General features: G+C 48.6%; 1 long non-coding RNA gene across 1 annotated transcript in view; it reads left to right on the top strand.

Annotated features, from left to right (window-relative positions):
* Positions 1-11,257, top strand: part of LOC141057998 (uncharacterized) — a 56,537-nt gene extending 45,280 nt beyond the window's left edge. Inside the window, exons 2-3 of the long non-coding RNA XR_012222067.1 lie at positions 8,710-8,810; positions 11,077-11,257. This is a non-coding gene — a long non-coding RNA (uncharacterized lncRNA). The remainder of the gene's footprint in view (positions 1-8,709; positions 8,811-11,076) is intronic.
* The last annotated feature ends 5,559 nt before the right edge of the window (positions 11,258-16,816 follow it).

The following is a 16,816-nucleotide window of genomic DNA, read 5'->3' as shown; positions in this document are numbered from 1 at the left end:
CCCCCTTTCCTGGTATGCATGGCACCCCATTCCCCATCCTGGTATGCATGGTCCCCTCACCCCCCCACACTTGGTATGCATGGTACCCTCTCATCCCTATCATGGTATGCATGGTCCCCCCCCCCCCCCCCCCCAATCCTGGTATGCATGGTCCCCTCAACCCCTAATCCTGGTATACATGGTCCCCCCTCATCCCTATCATAGGAGGTATGGTACCCCCTCACCCCCCACAATCCTGGTATGCATGGTCCCCTGATCCCCAATCCTGGCATACATGGCACCCCTTACCTCCCAATTCTGGTCCTCATCCCTATCCTGGTATGTATGGTCCCCTCACACCCCAATCCTGGTATGTATGCTACCTGCTCATCGATATCCTGGTATGCATGGTACCCCTCATCCCCCAATCCTGTTATGCATAGCCCCCTCAACCCCCAATCCTGGTATGCATGGCACCCCATTCCTCATCATGGTATGCATGGTCCTCTCACCCCCCTATCCTGGCATGCATGGTCCTCTCACCCCCTATCCTGGTATGCATGGTACCCCCTCATCTCTATCATGGTATGCATGGTCCCCTCACCCCCCAATCCTGGTATGCATGGTCCCCTAACCCCCCAATCCTAATATGCATGGTCCCCCCCTCATCCCCAATCCTGGTATGCATGGTCCCTTCACCCCCCTTTCCTGGTATGCATGGCACCCCATTCCTCATCCTGGTATGCATGGTCCCCTCACCCCCGCAATTCTGGTATGCATGGTACCCTCTCATCCCTATCATGGTATTCATGGTTCTCTCAACCCCCAATCCTGGTATGCATTATCCCCTCAACCCCCTATCCTGGTATGCATGGTCTTCTCACCCCCCTATCCTGGTTTGCATGGTCCTCTCACCCCCTTTCCTGGTATGCATGGTCCCCTCACCCCCAAATCCTGGTATAGCATGGTCCCCTCACCCCCCAATCCTGGTATGCATGGTCCCCTCACCCCCCTATCTTGATATGCATATTATCCCTAACCCCCCTTTCCTAGTATGCATGGTGCACCCTCATCCCCTATCCTGGTATGCATGGCCCCTTCACCCCCCAGTCCAGGTATGCATGGTCCCCTCACTCCCCTTTCCTGGTATGCATAGTCCTCTCAACCCCACTATCCTGATATGCATGGTCCCCTCACCCCAAATCCTTTTATGCATGGCACCCCATTCCTCATCCTGGTATGCATGGTACCAGCTCATCCCTATTATGGTACGCATGGTACCCCCTCATCCATATCCTGGTATTCATGGTTCCCTCACCCCCCAATCCTGGTATGCATAGTCCTCTCACCCAACAATCCTGGAATGCATGGTTCCCTCAACCCCCCCAATCTTGATATGCATGGTCCCCTCACCCCCCATTCGCGGTATGCATGGTCCTCTCACCCCCCCTATCCTGGTATGCATGGTCCTCTCACCCCCCATCCTGGTATGCATGGTCCCCTCACCCCCCATCCTGGTATGCATGGTCCCCTCACCCCCAATCCTGATATGCATGGTCCCCTCACCCCCATCCTGGTATGCATGGTCCCCTCACCCCCAATCCTGATATGCATGGTCCCCTCACCCCCCAATCCTGGTATGCATAGTCCTCTCACCCAACAATCCTGGAATGCATGGTTCCCTCAACCCCCCCAATCTTGATATGCATGGTCCCCTCACCCCCCATTCGCGGTATGCATGGTCCTCTCACCCCCCCTATCCTGGTATGCATGGTCCTCTCACCCCCCATCCTGGTATGCATGGTCCCCTCACCCCCCATCCTGGTATGCATGGTCCCCTCACCCCCAATCCTGATATGCATGGTCCCCTCACCCCCATCCTGGTATGCATGGTCCCCTCACCCCCAATCCTGATATGCATGGTCCCCTCACCCCCCAATCCTGGTATGCATGGTCCTCTCACCCTCCATCCTGGTATGCATGGTCCCCCCCATCCCTATCGTAGGATATATGGTACCCCCTTACCCACCAATCCTGGTAAGCTTTGTCCCCTCATCCCCAGTCCTGGTATGCATGGTCCTCTCACCCCCCCAATCCTGGTATGCATGGTCCCCTCACCCGCCATCCTGGTATGCATGCTCCCCTCACCCCCTATTCTGGTATGCATGGTCTCATCACCCCCAATCCTGGAATGCATGGTCCCCTCACCCCCCCCTATCCTGGTATGCATGGTCCTCTCACCCCCCTCATCCTAGTATACATTGTCCTCTCACCCCCCTTTCCTGGTATGCATGGTCCAATCACCCCCTATCCTGGTATGCATGGTCCTCTCACCCCCACTATCCTGATATGCATGGTCCAATCATGGTATGCATGGCACCCCATTCCTCATCCTGGTATTCATGGTTCCTTCACCCCCCAATCCTGGTATGCATAGGACCCCCTCATCCCTATCATGGTATGCATGGTCTCCTAACCCCCAATCCTGGTATGCATTGTCCCCTCACCCCCCTATCCTGGTATGCATGGTCTTCTCACCCCCCCTATCCTGATATGCATGGTCCTCTCACCCACTTTCCTGATATGCATGGTCCCCTCACCCCCAATCCTGGTATGCATGGTCCCCTCACATCCCCAACCCTGGTATGCATGGTACCCCCTCATCCCTATCCTGGTATGCATGGTACCCCTCATCTATATCTTTGTATACGTGGTTCCCTCACTCCCCCTCATCCCTATCGTATGCATGGTCCCCTCACCCCACAATCCTGGTATGCATGGTCCTCTCACCCCCCAATCCTGGTATGCATGGTCCCCTAACCCCCCAATCCTAGTATGCATGGTCCCCCCTCATCCCCAATCCTGGTATGTATGGTACCCTTCACCCCCCTATCCTGGTATACATGGTCCTCTCACCCCCACTATCCTGATATGCATGGTCCAATCATGGTATGCATGGCACCCCATTCCTCATCCTGGTATGCATAGTCCCCTCACCCCGCAATCCTGGTATGCATGGTACCCCCTCATCCCTATCATGGTATTCATGGCTCCCTCACCCCCAATCCTGGTATGCATAGGACCCCCTCATCCCTATCATGGTATGCATGGTCTCCTCACCCCCAATCCTGGTATGCATTGTCCCCTCACCCCCTATCCTGGTATGCATGGTCCTCTCACCCCCTTTCCTGGTGTGCATGGTCCTCTCACCCCCCCTATCCTGATATGCATGGACCCCTCACCCCCCAATCCTCGTATGCATGGCACCCCATTCCTCATCCTGGTATGAATGGTCCCCTCACCCTGCAATCCTGGTATGCATGATACCCCCTCATCCAAATCCTGGTATGCATGGTACCCCCTCATCCATATCCTGGTATTCATGGTTCCCTCACCCCTCAATCCTGGAATATATGGTACCCCCTCATCCCTATCATGGTATGCATGGTCCCCTCACCCCCCAATCCTGGTATGCATGGTCCCCTCACCCCCCAATCCTGGTATGCATGGTCCTCTCACCCTCCATCCTGGTATGCATGGTCCCCCCCATCCCTATCGTAGGATATATGGTACCCCCTTACCCACCAATCCTGGTAAGCTTTGTCCCCTCATCCCCAATCCTGGTATGCATGGTCCTCTCACCCCCCCAATCCTGGTATGCATGGTCCCCTCACCCGCCATCCTGGTATGCATGCTCCCCTCACCCCCTATCCTGGCATGCATGGTCTCATCACCCCCAATCCTGATATGCATGGTCCCCTCACCCCCCTATCCTGGTATGCATGGTCCTCTCACCCCGCCCATCCTAGTATACATTGTCCTCTCACCCCCCTTTCCTGGTATGCATGGTCCAATCACCCCCCTTTCCTGGTATGCATGGCCCCCTCACCCGCCATCCTGGTATGCATGCTCCCCTCACCCGCCAATCCTGGTATGCTTAGCCCCTCATCCCCAATCCTGATATGCATGGTCCCCTCACCCCCTATCCTTGTATGCATGCTACCTCTCACCCCCCTATCCTGATATGTATGGTCCCCCTCACCCCTATTAAACTGCACACATACAAAAAAAAACATTTATACTCATCTGTTTTCCCTGTGCTCCAGCGCTGTCCCGTTCTGCTGGAGGCCGGGGGAGGAGTGTTGCGCCGGAGTATGCGCATGCCCATACCGTGCTGTCCGGCGCCATATTGCTGAAGACACACTGCAAATGTGTCTTCAGTAAAATGGCGCCGGTTAGCGCTATGCTCATGTGTGATTCTGCCGCCGCACTCCTGCCCCGGTCTCCGGCGAGAAGAGAAGAGCCGCGGCAATGCTCCTCACTGTCAGGTAAGTATGGTCCTGGAGATCACGGTATGTATTCAGTGTCTACGCGTACCGCGATCTCCGACGCCATACACACTCCTCTTACCTGTAACCGCTGGATGCCTTCTTCTGTCTATAAAGGCTTCGGACAGAGTGATGCTTCTATATATACTGTATCTAATATATAAAGCTCAAAGTGTGTGTATGTGTGTGTGTGGTGTGTGTTGTGTGTGTGGTGTGTGTGTGGTGTGTGTGTATGTCCGGGATTGGCATCTGCACCGTCACAGCTACAGCCACAAAATTTGGCACAGTCACACGTCTGGACCCCGAGAGCGTCCTAGGCTATGTTGTGAGGCGAAATTTTAAGAGCGCGCGTTTAAATTTACCAAACAATTTTGCCCCTTTCTACATAATGGGGGAAAAAGTGTGTGTGTCAAGCCCCGCCCCTCATTATGATGTCATAATGGTTGCCATGGCGACGCTGATGTCGTCATAGGTTGCAATCCCCGCCGCTCATTATGATGTCATAATGGTTGACTATGGGATGGAGGATGTGTGACCGGTATATGGTCACTGGACTATGGGATGAAGGATATGTATGACTGGTATATGGTCACTGGACTATGGGATGGAGGATGTGTGATGGGTATCTTGGCACTGGACTATGGGATGGAGGATATGTATGACGGGTATATGGGCACGGGACTATGGGATGGCGGATATGTATGATGGGTATATGGGCATGGGACTATGAGATGAAGGATGTGTGATGGGTATATGGGCACTCGACTATGGGATGGCGAATATGTATGATGGGTATATGGGCATGGGACTATGGGATGGCGGATATGTATGATGGGTATATGGGCACTCGACTATGGGATGGAGGATATGTATGATGGGTATATGGGCACAGGACTATGGGATGGCAGATATGTATGATGGGTATATGGGCACGGGACTATGGGATGGAGGATATGTATGATGGGTATATGGGCACTCGACTATGGGATGGAGGATATGTATGATGGGTATATGGGCACAGGACTATGGGATGGCAGATATGTATGATGGGTATATGGGCACGGGACTATGGGATGGAGGATATGTATGATGGGTATATGGGCACGGGACTATGGGATGAAGGATATGTATGATGGGTATATGGGCATGGGACTATGGGATGAAGGATGTGTGATGGGTATATGGGCATGGGACTATGGGATGGCGGATATGTATGATGGGTATATGGGCACTCGACTATGGGATGGAGGATATGTATGATGGGTATATGGGCACAGGACTATGGGATGGCAGATATGTATGATGGGTATATGGGCATGGGACTATGGGATGGCGGATATGTATGATGGGTATATGGGCACTCGACTATGGGATGGAGGATATGTATGATGGGTATATGGGCACAGGACTATGGGATGGCAGATATGTATGATGGGTATATGGGCACGGGACTATGGGATGGAGGATATGTATGATGGGTATATGGGCACGGGACTATGGGATGAAGGATATGTATGATGGGTATATGGGCATGGGACTATGGGATGAAGGATGTGTGATGGGTATATGGGCATGGGACTATGGGATGGAGGATGTTTGATGGGTATATGGGCACTCGACTATGGGATGGAGGATATGTATGATGGGTATATGGGCATGGGACTATGGGATGAAGGATGTGTGATGGGTATATGGGCACGGGACTATGGGATGGAGGATATGTATGATGGGTATATGGGCACGGGACTATGGGATGAAGGATATGTATGATGGGTATATGGGCATGGGACTATGGGATGGAGGATGTTTGATGGGTATATGGGCACTCGACTATGGGATGGAGGATATGTATGAAGGGTATATGGGCACGGGCCTATGGGATGGTGGATATGTATGATGGGTATATGGGCACGGGACTATGGGATGGAGGATAATTATAATTTGCTATAACTAACCACAGTTAGTTACTATGCCCGGGCAGCGCCGGGCTCTTCAGCTAGTATATATATATATACTTTACACAATTAAGAAAAGGAACAGTCTCACCAGATCCTGGCGGTGTCCTATTAGGCTGTGTGTACACGTTGCGGATTCTACTGCGGATTTTTCCGCACGGATTTGTCAAAAACCTGCAGTTTTTCTGCTGTTTATCCTGCGGATTTCCCCTGTGGTTTGACACCTGTCATGGAGCAGGTGCTAAACCGCTGCGGAATTCGCACAAAGAATTGACATGCTGCGGTTTTGAAACTTCAATTTCCATTGATTTTAATGGTACTGTACACCGCAGCTGAAACTGCTACGGATCCGCAGGACCAAAACTGCTGTGGATCTGCAGCAAAATCCGCAACATGTATACACACTCTTAGAATGTTCCAGGACAGATGATCTCTTGAATTGGAAAAAGAAAGGGGTGAGAGGCGCAGCTGTAGGAGAGCCACAAATTTTCCACAGTGTTTTCCAAGGATTAATTGCGAAGGTGCCCTGCAGTGCTCACAAATGAACCGCTTCACCTTCGATTCTTCAGGGGAGACAGAGAGTGGATGGGGCATAAAGTGTCAGTTGTAGGGAGACATACTGTGCGCTTCTGTGGGTGGCACGCCGGAAGTGACATGAGCGCTCCAAGGAAGCGTCATAAGTTACCTCTGCGGTCCAGTGGATCTTGTGCCAGAAATGATGTTTTTCAAAGCGTGGTAATATTATTTTTTTAATGAACGCAAGTTGCCATACTGTAGACCAGGCACTGCTCCCTACACTTGGTTCTGGGAACTGTATATCTCAGCCACTATGGCTGACACTTTATTCCCCATCCGGGTTCTGTCTCCTCTGAAGAATTGTTGGTGAAGCGCATAGGGAGTACTGCGTGCATCTTCTCAACTGATCCTTGGAAAACACTGTGGTGAAACGCGTGGCTCTCCTTATAATGGCGACCCTCACCCCTTTCTATTTCCCATACAAAGGATCATCTAACCTGGATCATTCTATTACCAGGATCTGGTGAGACTGTCCCTTTTCTTAAATGTGTACAGCATATATAATCACCATGACAAGTACCTCACTGCACGTGAATACTGACTAGTGCAACTCATTTTGTTAGGTGATAATTACCCATGAGGATTTTTGTCTTGTTTGTTAATTAGCCTGTGGCTATTTCATCCTAACATAGTAAAAGTTATATTTTAATACTTCTACCCTTCTGGATCCTTAGCTATGCTGATCATTTTTTTCATATACTTATCCTCTCATGCCTTTTTTTTTAATTTTATTGATTTTAAACATACTTATACTTTACCCATACTTTCTTATCTATACTTATCCTTTTTTACCTATACATATCTTTTTTTACCTATATCTAGCTACACTTATCTTTTCTTAAACATGTTTATCCTTACTTACGGTGCCTATACTTATACTTTTTTATTTTTATTAAATTTTAAACATACCTATACTTTACCTATACTTATATTTACTTAGCCACTTATCTTTTCTTGCCTATATTAACAACACTTATCTTTTATTAAATATATTTATCCTTACTTACCTATACTTAACCTTTTTTTTTCTTTTTAAATTTTAAATATGCTTGTACTCTATACTATATCCTTACTTAACTATACTTATCTAAACAGGGCATTCATGAAGGAGGCAATCCTGGCCCTTGCTCTTCTCATGATCCTTCTTGCGTGAATACGGGGCCAGGCGCAGCAGGTGGTTTCTTCCTCCTATACACATAATGAAGTAAAACTAAATATCGTTGCCCCGATTCATCATGTGCATTTTTGTTATGTCACTTTTCTTTTTTTTGTCTTGTGGTATTTGTTGCTTTTTTGGTACCAAACTCATCAAAATGGTGCACGAGATTCGTGAATTTGGCATTAAGTCAAATACAGGCTTTCTCTTTAACTTTTTTTCGTAGCTATTGATGCCAAAAGTCGCAAAAATTGCCCCAATACTGACTTACTCAAAAATACAGCAGGGTTGGACTGGAGTAAGGTTGTGGCAAATTCAGAAATTGATGAATCAGGATAAAATATCTGGAAATACTAGACTCCATCCACAAAACGGAAAACAAAATAAAAAAAAGGCAATAACATACAGAACAGACTTCAAAAAGGCACAAATAAAATAACGAATTATGTGCAAACAAAAAAGGCGCTGAGCACACAAAACTAGGAAAAAAACAGGCGCAAAAAGCCTGTGACCTGGAGTCGATCCCTACGTGTAATAATCCAAGAGGCTAAGAAGCATCAGCTGAGAGATGGGATGATACTGACATATACTGTGTGTAGGGAGAAATGCTGTGTAGTGATGCGGATCTGTATACAACTACTAGGACCAAATAGAAGGAGGTTTCCAGTTTTTTCCTCTACATGATGCTAATGTAAATCATGTCCTGTCCGTTCAGTATGAAGATACACGCTGGATCATCCCTCCCATCACTTACGTCCTCCCCTGGGATCCTGATGCCATCGTCCAGCTTCATGTAGATCGGCTGCAATACAACAGGTAAGAGTTAGTTTCCTTGTATCTATTTTGTAATCCTATAAAGAGGTTGTGTAGCCTCGGCGGGATTTTCAGAAATCATTGTATCCTAACACACTGTCAGGATTCGGCTACGTGTGCCGGGTCTAGCATTTGTCAAGTGACCAAAAGTCAGTGATTGACCTACAAGTGATCAGGTCAGTGGAACATCAGATACTGTTCACATTCTGCCGAAAATTACACCAGGGCTGAACAACCCCATTCATTTCAGTAATTTTATGAATTCCCCATATTATTGCATACTAGGAGTTATAGTTTAGAGATGTCTACAGGTAAGGGAGCACTTATATAGACTATGGTGCCAATGATGCTCTTACCCCGTCATCGTCGTCACATCCGTCCGCAATCTGATCCTTATAGAAGAAGAGAGGAAAATCAGAGATTGTATTGGGAAATGTTTGGGCTCTCAGATCTGCACAATGATATTATTGGTGTTTTTCTCTGTGTTTTTTATATTCTGCTCATATCACTTACGTAATACTCTGTGAGCCGCAATCCATCTTCTCTCACCTGTTGCAATGAGAAAAAAACATTATTAGTAATTTATCTGTTTTCTAATAACAGATCGACAAGAACTCGCCTTGTGTGGTTTCTGGTACATACATTTTTAATAACAGACAATCGGGTCATCCTCTATAAGTATCTGCCCCCCGCTGCACATTACACGGGATCGTATATCTGGGCCTAATTCCTCATCAGTTGTGGTGGGGTCTGGAAAATGTAATGCCATTTTTCTGCCATTTTGACAGCAAAATTAGCAGGACCCTCTAACAGTCACCGCCTCTGAGTGTAAGGACGAGTTCACACAATTATATTTTCGCTCTGAGAAATGTCCATGAAGAAACTGACATCACTCGGACAGTACGAGAACCAATGTGATTCGATTAGTTGATAGGAGCGGCCTTTCTTTTCATGGATCGAATCTGCGTGCAAAAAGCATCTTCGCGGCCATTAGTTTCTTCTGTAGGTCAGATGTAGCTTCTCTATTTAAGTCTATGAGTGTAAAAAGCATTGGATCCGCTACGGATTAAATCAAACATACAGTACACAGCCATGTAATAGAGGAAAGAGCCTGGCACTAACAGAGTCCATGAAGTCTTCCTGCAGGTCCAAGATCATGTCCACGTAGGCCTTTGCATCAAACGCCGGGCCGCTGTCCATCTTTTTACGGGAGACGACTGCGCTTTAGATCGCTGCTCCTGGGCACAGATTAGAAAGAGATTTAATCATGAAATTATATGTCATATTCCAGAGCCACCAGTATAAAGGTAAAAAGTGACACCATAACATAAGACTAGAAATGTGTGCAGTAATAAATCTACCAGAGAGATTCCAATATCTGAGCGCCGACCACATAAGTACAATATACAGGACGGCCATACACATCTCTATCCCCTGCGCCATGAAGTCAGAGGTACGGACTTAGGTCACTTTCTGACCAAGAAGTATTTACTACCCATCTGATCCCAGCATTTTACCCCAGTTATGGCCGTTATTCAGCCCAGTAAGTTTCCTGTTTGGCCCCTTTACAACTGAGCACATTATCATTTTTGTGATTGTTTTTTGTCATTTTCTTCCAAGAGCCATAACATTTTTATTTTCCTGCCATCAAAGCCATATGAGGTAGTTTTTTGCAGGATGAGTTGTACTTTTGATTGTCGCCATTTATTTTTCTTTGCAATGTACAAGAAGGGGGATAAATTGAGAAAAAAACACGCAATTCATTTCTGGGTTTTGTTTTTCTGGCATTCATTGTGCAGTAAAATGGCCAAGCTACCTGATTCTCCAATTACAGGAAAACCAAACTTGCATGATTATTTATTCAATGAAAACATTTTTTGAAATTCGTAAAAAAAAACCAAAATGTTGAACGTATCACCATTGTCCAAGACCTGTTACAGTTTGATTTTTCCCTCGACAGTGCTGAGTGAGGGCTTGGTTTATGTGTGGCGAGCTGATGGGTTTATTGATACCATTTTGGGGTAGATATCACTTTTTGATCACTTATTGGAATTTTTCTTTAAAGGTGCTGATACAGGAGAGGAGTATAAGGCCGGGGTCACACTTGCGAGTGTGATGCGAGAGACTCATGTAAGTCTCTCGCCTCAACACCCGTCACTGCCGCCGGCACTCGGACTATAGCGTGCGGCTGCATGTATTTCTATTGATGGGAGTTTCTCGCATGACACTCACAAGTGTGACCCCAGCCTAAGTGTTTTTATTTTCACAGTGGCAAACATTTAGAGCGAGAAGAGGTTGTCCAAGTAGTGGAACCCCATTATGGGCACAAGGACATATACATGGGATAGATGCAACAAATAATGAAGATGATCCAACTTGTCCCATAACCATTCCCAGACACTACAAGCTGCACCATGACTGTGATTCATCTGGATTCCAAGTGAGGGGCATTGATAGAATCATCTGTACTATAAGAGGTGGAAACATCGGCCAAATATTGGGACAGAGGGGGTCCAGATGGATTTGGACCCTGAATACAGTACACCCCCTTGGACACAATGAAAACATTAGTTTTGCCCCTTCCTCTGACCACCTTCGCCATCTAGCTATGTATATTTATTCGGACTCCCATGACAGCACCACGAGAGAGGGGATCCGCCCCATAGGAACAGGAAACCTACAGATACAAAAGGGCGGTACCTCTCCCACGCATCAGTTGGTTTCCTGTTCCTGAGGGGACGGGATCCTACAGAAGAATGGGATCCCAGGCCGGCCAGCCGACACCGGTAGCGAGGGGGTCTCCTACCTCGGCTTGGTTCGGATTTTCTGGAAGACGCCACGGTGGCCCAGGATGGGTATCACGGCGGTGGCATGGACAGCAGGGAGCGGCGTCCGGAGGATGGCCGTCTCCGGAATTAAGCCGCCGCCGGTAAGTATTTTCCCCCCCGGGATTCCCGGCTCCGGCGGCGCAGATAGGTTGCCAGCGCTGTGCAGAGGGCTGCGACCGGGCGCTGCTCCGGAGCTCCCGGGCGTCCCGCGGAGCTTCCGGCGTTTCCGGGGTAGCGGTGACGTCAGGGGGCGGGCGGAGGAGGCGCTTCCGGGTCAGCGCGCTACTGCGCATGCGCGGCGATCCCAAGATGGCGGCGCCCATCGGAAACACCGATGGCGCGCGGTGGGGCGCCAGCTGGGGTAGGGAGATCCATTAAGGGGGGGGAGGGGCGCGGCATGGAAACTGCTGACCGGAGGAGGGGTATTTAGGCGGGACCCGGGCAGGGTACCTTGCCTTGGCCACATTACTACATGCAGCAGTGTGCAGCAGCAGCAGCAGCAGCAGCAGCAGTGGTGATGGAAAGCGATCGAGAGCAGCAGCGACAGAAGCAAGGGCAGCAGCGGCAGACATCACTGCCGCCCCTGGATGACCTTCGGCAGGTCAAACAGAAAAAGAAAGGGTCCCGTGACAGTAATGCGGGACGAAGTGACCAGTCCACTCGTAAAAGCTCCTCCAGGCAGACAGGAGCATCGGCTGAAAGAAATCCCCCTCGTTCTCCGGTACTTGATTGTGGCACTGGTAAGTGATCTTCGTGAAAGTTCACTCAGTGACGGGACCCCCCTTCTGTGTTTTTCTTTTTCTAGGGAAAAAAAGCTACAAATAAAAATAAACATAGGGAATGCGCACTCTGTGCATGCCCATTACCAGACGCGTGCCTCAAAAGATTGTGCCCCCCCTGTATTCAGCAGACGGTGGCAGAAGAGTCGCCTGCAGTAGCGGCGAGTTTGAGAGACATTGTCAGGGTAGAAATGAGGGAAACCCTAAAGTCCTTGTCTCAGCCGCAAAGTCTAAGGGGCGAGGTCCCGGCGGAGTCTGATTCCTCAGCAGAGTGGAGAAAAAGCAGAGACTCCCAGGCTTCATCTCCCTCGTCCTCTTCAGGAGAAGAGGACTCGGGGCGATTTTGTCTGCCTCTTGACCGGGTAGACAAGCTGGTCAAAGCAGTCAGAGGGACAATGGAGGTAGAGGAGCCTAAGCCCCATTTATCCATGCAGGATGTCATGTTCGGTGGGCTGGAACAGAGGAAGCGGAGAGTCTTTCCGTTAAACCAAAAGATACAGGATCTGATCCACAGAGAGTGGAAAAGACCGGACAAAAGAGGGTCGCTACCACCAGCCCTCAAAAGGAGATACCCCTTCGACGATCCGGCAGTAAGTTCTTGGGACAGAGCCCCCAAATTAGACGCTGCCATTGCGAAGGCATCAAAAAAATCCTCGCTCCCCTTTGAGGACATGGGATCCCTTAAAGATCCCTTAGACAGGAAAGCTGATACCTTCCTGAAAAACACCTGGGAGATGGCGGCCGGGTCCTTAAGACCAGCAGTGGCTTCAACGTGCACGGCCAGGTCCATGATGGTCTGGTTGGACCAGTTGGAGTCACAACTAAAGCAGGGTACATCAAGACAAACAATTCTTGGGGCCCTACCGACCATCCAAGAGGGAGCAGCTTTCCTAGCAGATGCCTCAGCGGATGCAATGAGAATGGCCGCCAGAGCAGCAGGTCTCTCTAACGCAGCTCGCAGAGCCCTGTGGCTAAAGTGCTGGCAGGGAGACATCCAGTCCAGAGCAAAGCTCTGTGCGATTCCATGTGAGGGCGAATACTTGTTTGGAACTGTCCTAGACGAGCTGCTTGAAAAGGCGGGGGACGACAAGAAAAAGTTCCCAAACCTTTCATCAGCGTCCTACCGTCGCCCATTTGGAAGAAGGAGATTTGGCCAGGGGAGAAGGCGCAACTCTTCACCTGTTAGAGATCGACCCAGATGGGAAGACAGAAGGAGACGAGGTACGGGCTATATGTTTACACGCTCGTCAAGAGATCAAAAGAAACCAAATCAATGACTAGCGGTTCCCGTAGGGGGTAGACTGTCATCCTTCTTCCCGGCATGGTCGCAGATTACGAATAGTGACTGGGCGCGCAAGGTAATATCCACCGGGCTTAGGTTGGAATTTACCCAGATCCCGCGGGACACCTTTAAACTGACCCCCTTAAGATCTTCTCATCTTGAACAAGCGGCTTTAGAAGCGGAAGTCTTGAGCCTATGTCAGAAAAATGTTCTGGTAGAGGTCCCAGAGGCTGAAAGAGGAAGAGGGTTTTACTCTCCCCTGTTTCTAATCCAGAAACCTGATAACACATTCAGAACGATTATAAACCTTCGTTCCCTTAACAAATTTTTGATTAATCATAAATTCAAAATGGAGTCCATTAATACAACAATAAAAATATTGTTTAAAGGTTGTTTTATGGCAATCATAGATTTGAAAGACGCGTACTATCACGTACCTATCCATACAGACTTCCAGCAGTTCCTGAGGGTGGCAGTTTCAGTAGGGGGCACAGTACGTCATTTTCAGTATAGAGCCCTTCCCTTTGGTCTCTCAGCAGCACCCAGGGTTTTTACAAAATTAGTTGCCGAAGTTAAGGCTCACTTATGAGAGGGTGACGTCTTAATCATTCCATATTTAGACGATTTCTTCATTGTAGGAAAATCGATGGGTCATTGTAAATCCCAGATAGAAAAAGCTAGATCCAGGTTAGAAAACCTAGGATGGATTTTAAACTACGAGAAATCCCGACTCCAGCCCTTAAAAATACAGAAATTTTTAGGATTGATACTAAATTCAGACACTCAGCGGTGCCTGCTACCACTAGATAAATTACAAAAGATACAGGAGCAGGTTCTTCGGGCAATGGATAATCCATCTATGACCCTCAGACAGGCCATGTCCCTGTTAGGTTCTCTAACTTCATGCATCCCAGCAGTAAGGTGGGCACAGTTCCATACCAGAACCCTTCAAAACGACGTCTTGATTAATAGCAGGGCCCTTGGAGGCTCCTTACAAGGTCAGATGTGTCTAAGCCCCTCAACTGTTACATCACTAAGATGGTGGCTTCAGAGCGAGAACCTAGCGTCAGGGGTGCCCTGGATAGCACAGATAACCCGTATTATAACCACAGACGCTAGTTCCTTTGGTTGGGGAGCCCATATGGGGGACATAGTGGTACAGGGCCAGTGGGATTCTAATTCTGAAATCTCATCCAACCAGAGAGAACTATTGGCGATAGAGCGAGCAGTCAAGAAACTCTGCAGGGCCATCATGTGAGGATACACTCGGACAACCAGGTAGCGGTAGCATATGTCAACCACCAAGGTGGAACCCGCTCCAGCGCTCTGATGCAGATAACAGAACGGCTCCTCCAGATAGCAGAGAGAAATTGTCAATCTTTGACCGCGCTCCACATCAGCGGAAAGGACAATGTAAGAGCAGACTTTTTAAGCCGCAAGGCTCTAAGACAAGGAGAATGGGCTTTGAACAAAGACATTTACCGCCAGATTGTCCGCAGATGGGGCCAGCCAGAGGTAGACCTCTTTGCCACCAGAGAAAACAGAAAAGAAAGATTGTTCTGCTCTCTGAACCCCAGGGAAAATCCCCTGGCGGTGGATGCCCTACTGATAAGATGGGACTTTTCTCTGGCATACGCCTTCCCACCATTGAATCTTCTTCCCCTGGTAGTCAGGAAGATCAGAGAGGATCAGGCAAGAGTCATACTGATTGCCCCCTTTTGGCCCAGGAGGACCTGGTTCGCGTGGTTGAGGACCATGTCGGTAGGCGATCCCTGGGTACTACCGAACCTTCCGGATCTCCTCTACCAGGGGCCAGTCAGCCACCCACAAGTAGCGGGACTTCATTTGACGGCGTGGTGTTTGAAAGGTCACTATTAAAAAATAGAGGGTTCTCCAAGAACTTAATTGACACCCTCCTAAGAAGCAGAAAATTAACCACCACTAATATTTATGTTAGGACCTGGAAACGCTTCCTATCCACCTTTCACTTTGACATCAGAGATGGAATTCCCACGAAACATATTCTGGAATTTCTCCAGAAAGGTTTCGAATTGGGTCTCTCCACAAGTACGCTAAAAGTACAGGTTTCAGCCTTAGGGGCCCTGTTTGCAGCTGATATTGCAAAAGATTATTGGGTAGCAAGGTTCATCAGAGCAGCGGCCAGATCGAGACCTATACACAAAGACAGATGCGTACCGTGGGACTTAAACTTAGTCCTTACAGCCATGACAGAAAGTCCGTTTGAACCTTTAGATTCCGCCTCACTAAAGATTATATCCCTTAAAACAGCATTCCTGGTAGCAATAACATCCGCACGTAGGGTGAGCGACATACAGGCACTCTCCAGATTGCCTCCTTACACAGAGTTCTTACAGGATAGAGTGATCCTAAGGCCAGATCCAGCATACCTTCCCAAGGTAGCAACACAATTCCACAGGACACAGGAGATAGTTCTGCCTTCCTTCCTCCCTAATCCAACCAACCCTAAAGAGCAGAAACTTCAGGCATTAGATATTAGGCGGTGCTTACTGACATATTTAGCAGCCACGGATCCTTGGAAGAAGGAGAACGCATTATTCCTATCCTTCCAAGGTTCCAGAAAAGGATACAGAGTATCAAAACGCACATTAGCAAGGTGGATTAGGGAGGCTATCTCTCTTGCCTACACAGCAGGTGGCGGTCCGGCTCCACAGAACCTGAGGGCACATTCCACTCGGGCCATGGCATCATCCTGGGCAGAGAGATCTGGAGTATCAATTGATCAAATATGTAAGGCGGCCACCTGGTCATCTCCTTCCACCTTTTTTAACCACTATCGGTTAGACATGGGTGCCTCCTCAGACCTCACCTTCGGGCTAAGGGTGCTGCAGGCTGTAGTCCCTCCCTAAGTTAGTTTACATCTCTGTAATTCTCTCGTGGTGCTGTCATGGGAGTCCGAATAAAGTATTAAGTTACGTACCGGTAACGGTATTTTTCGGAAGCCCATGACAGCACCCTTAGTTCCCTCCTTTGTTCACATATAGGGGTGCACTCCTTAGAAGTTTGTTCATAGAATCACCTTATGTGGGAGATGGTATGAAATAATTCTGTTAAATAGGGTAGATAGGTTGTATATATCAT

Source organism: Dendrobates tinctorius, unplaced genomic scaffold (assembly GCF_039654945.1).
Source record: "Dendrobates tinctorius isolate UK_male_01 unplaced genomic scaffold, ASM3965494v1 ptg000208l, whole genome shotgun sequence".
NCBI classification, from domain to species: Eukaryota; Metazoa; Chordata; class Amphibia; order Anura; family Dendrobatidae; genus Dendrobates; species Dendrobates tinctorius.
Note: the sequence above shows the minus strand (reverse complement) of the source record. Positions and strands in the feature narration are given on the sequence as shown.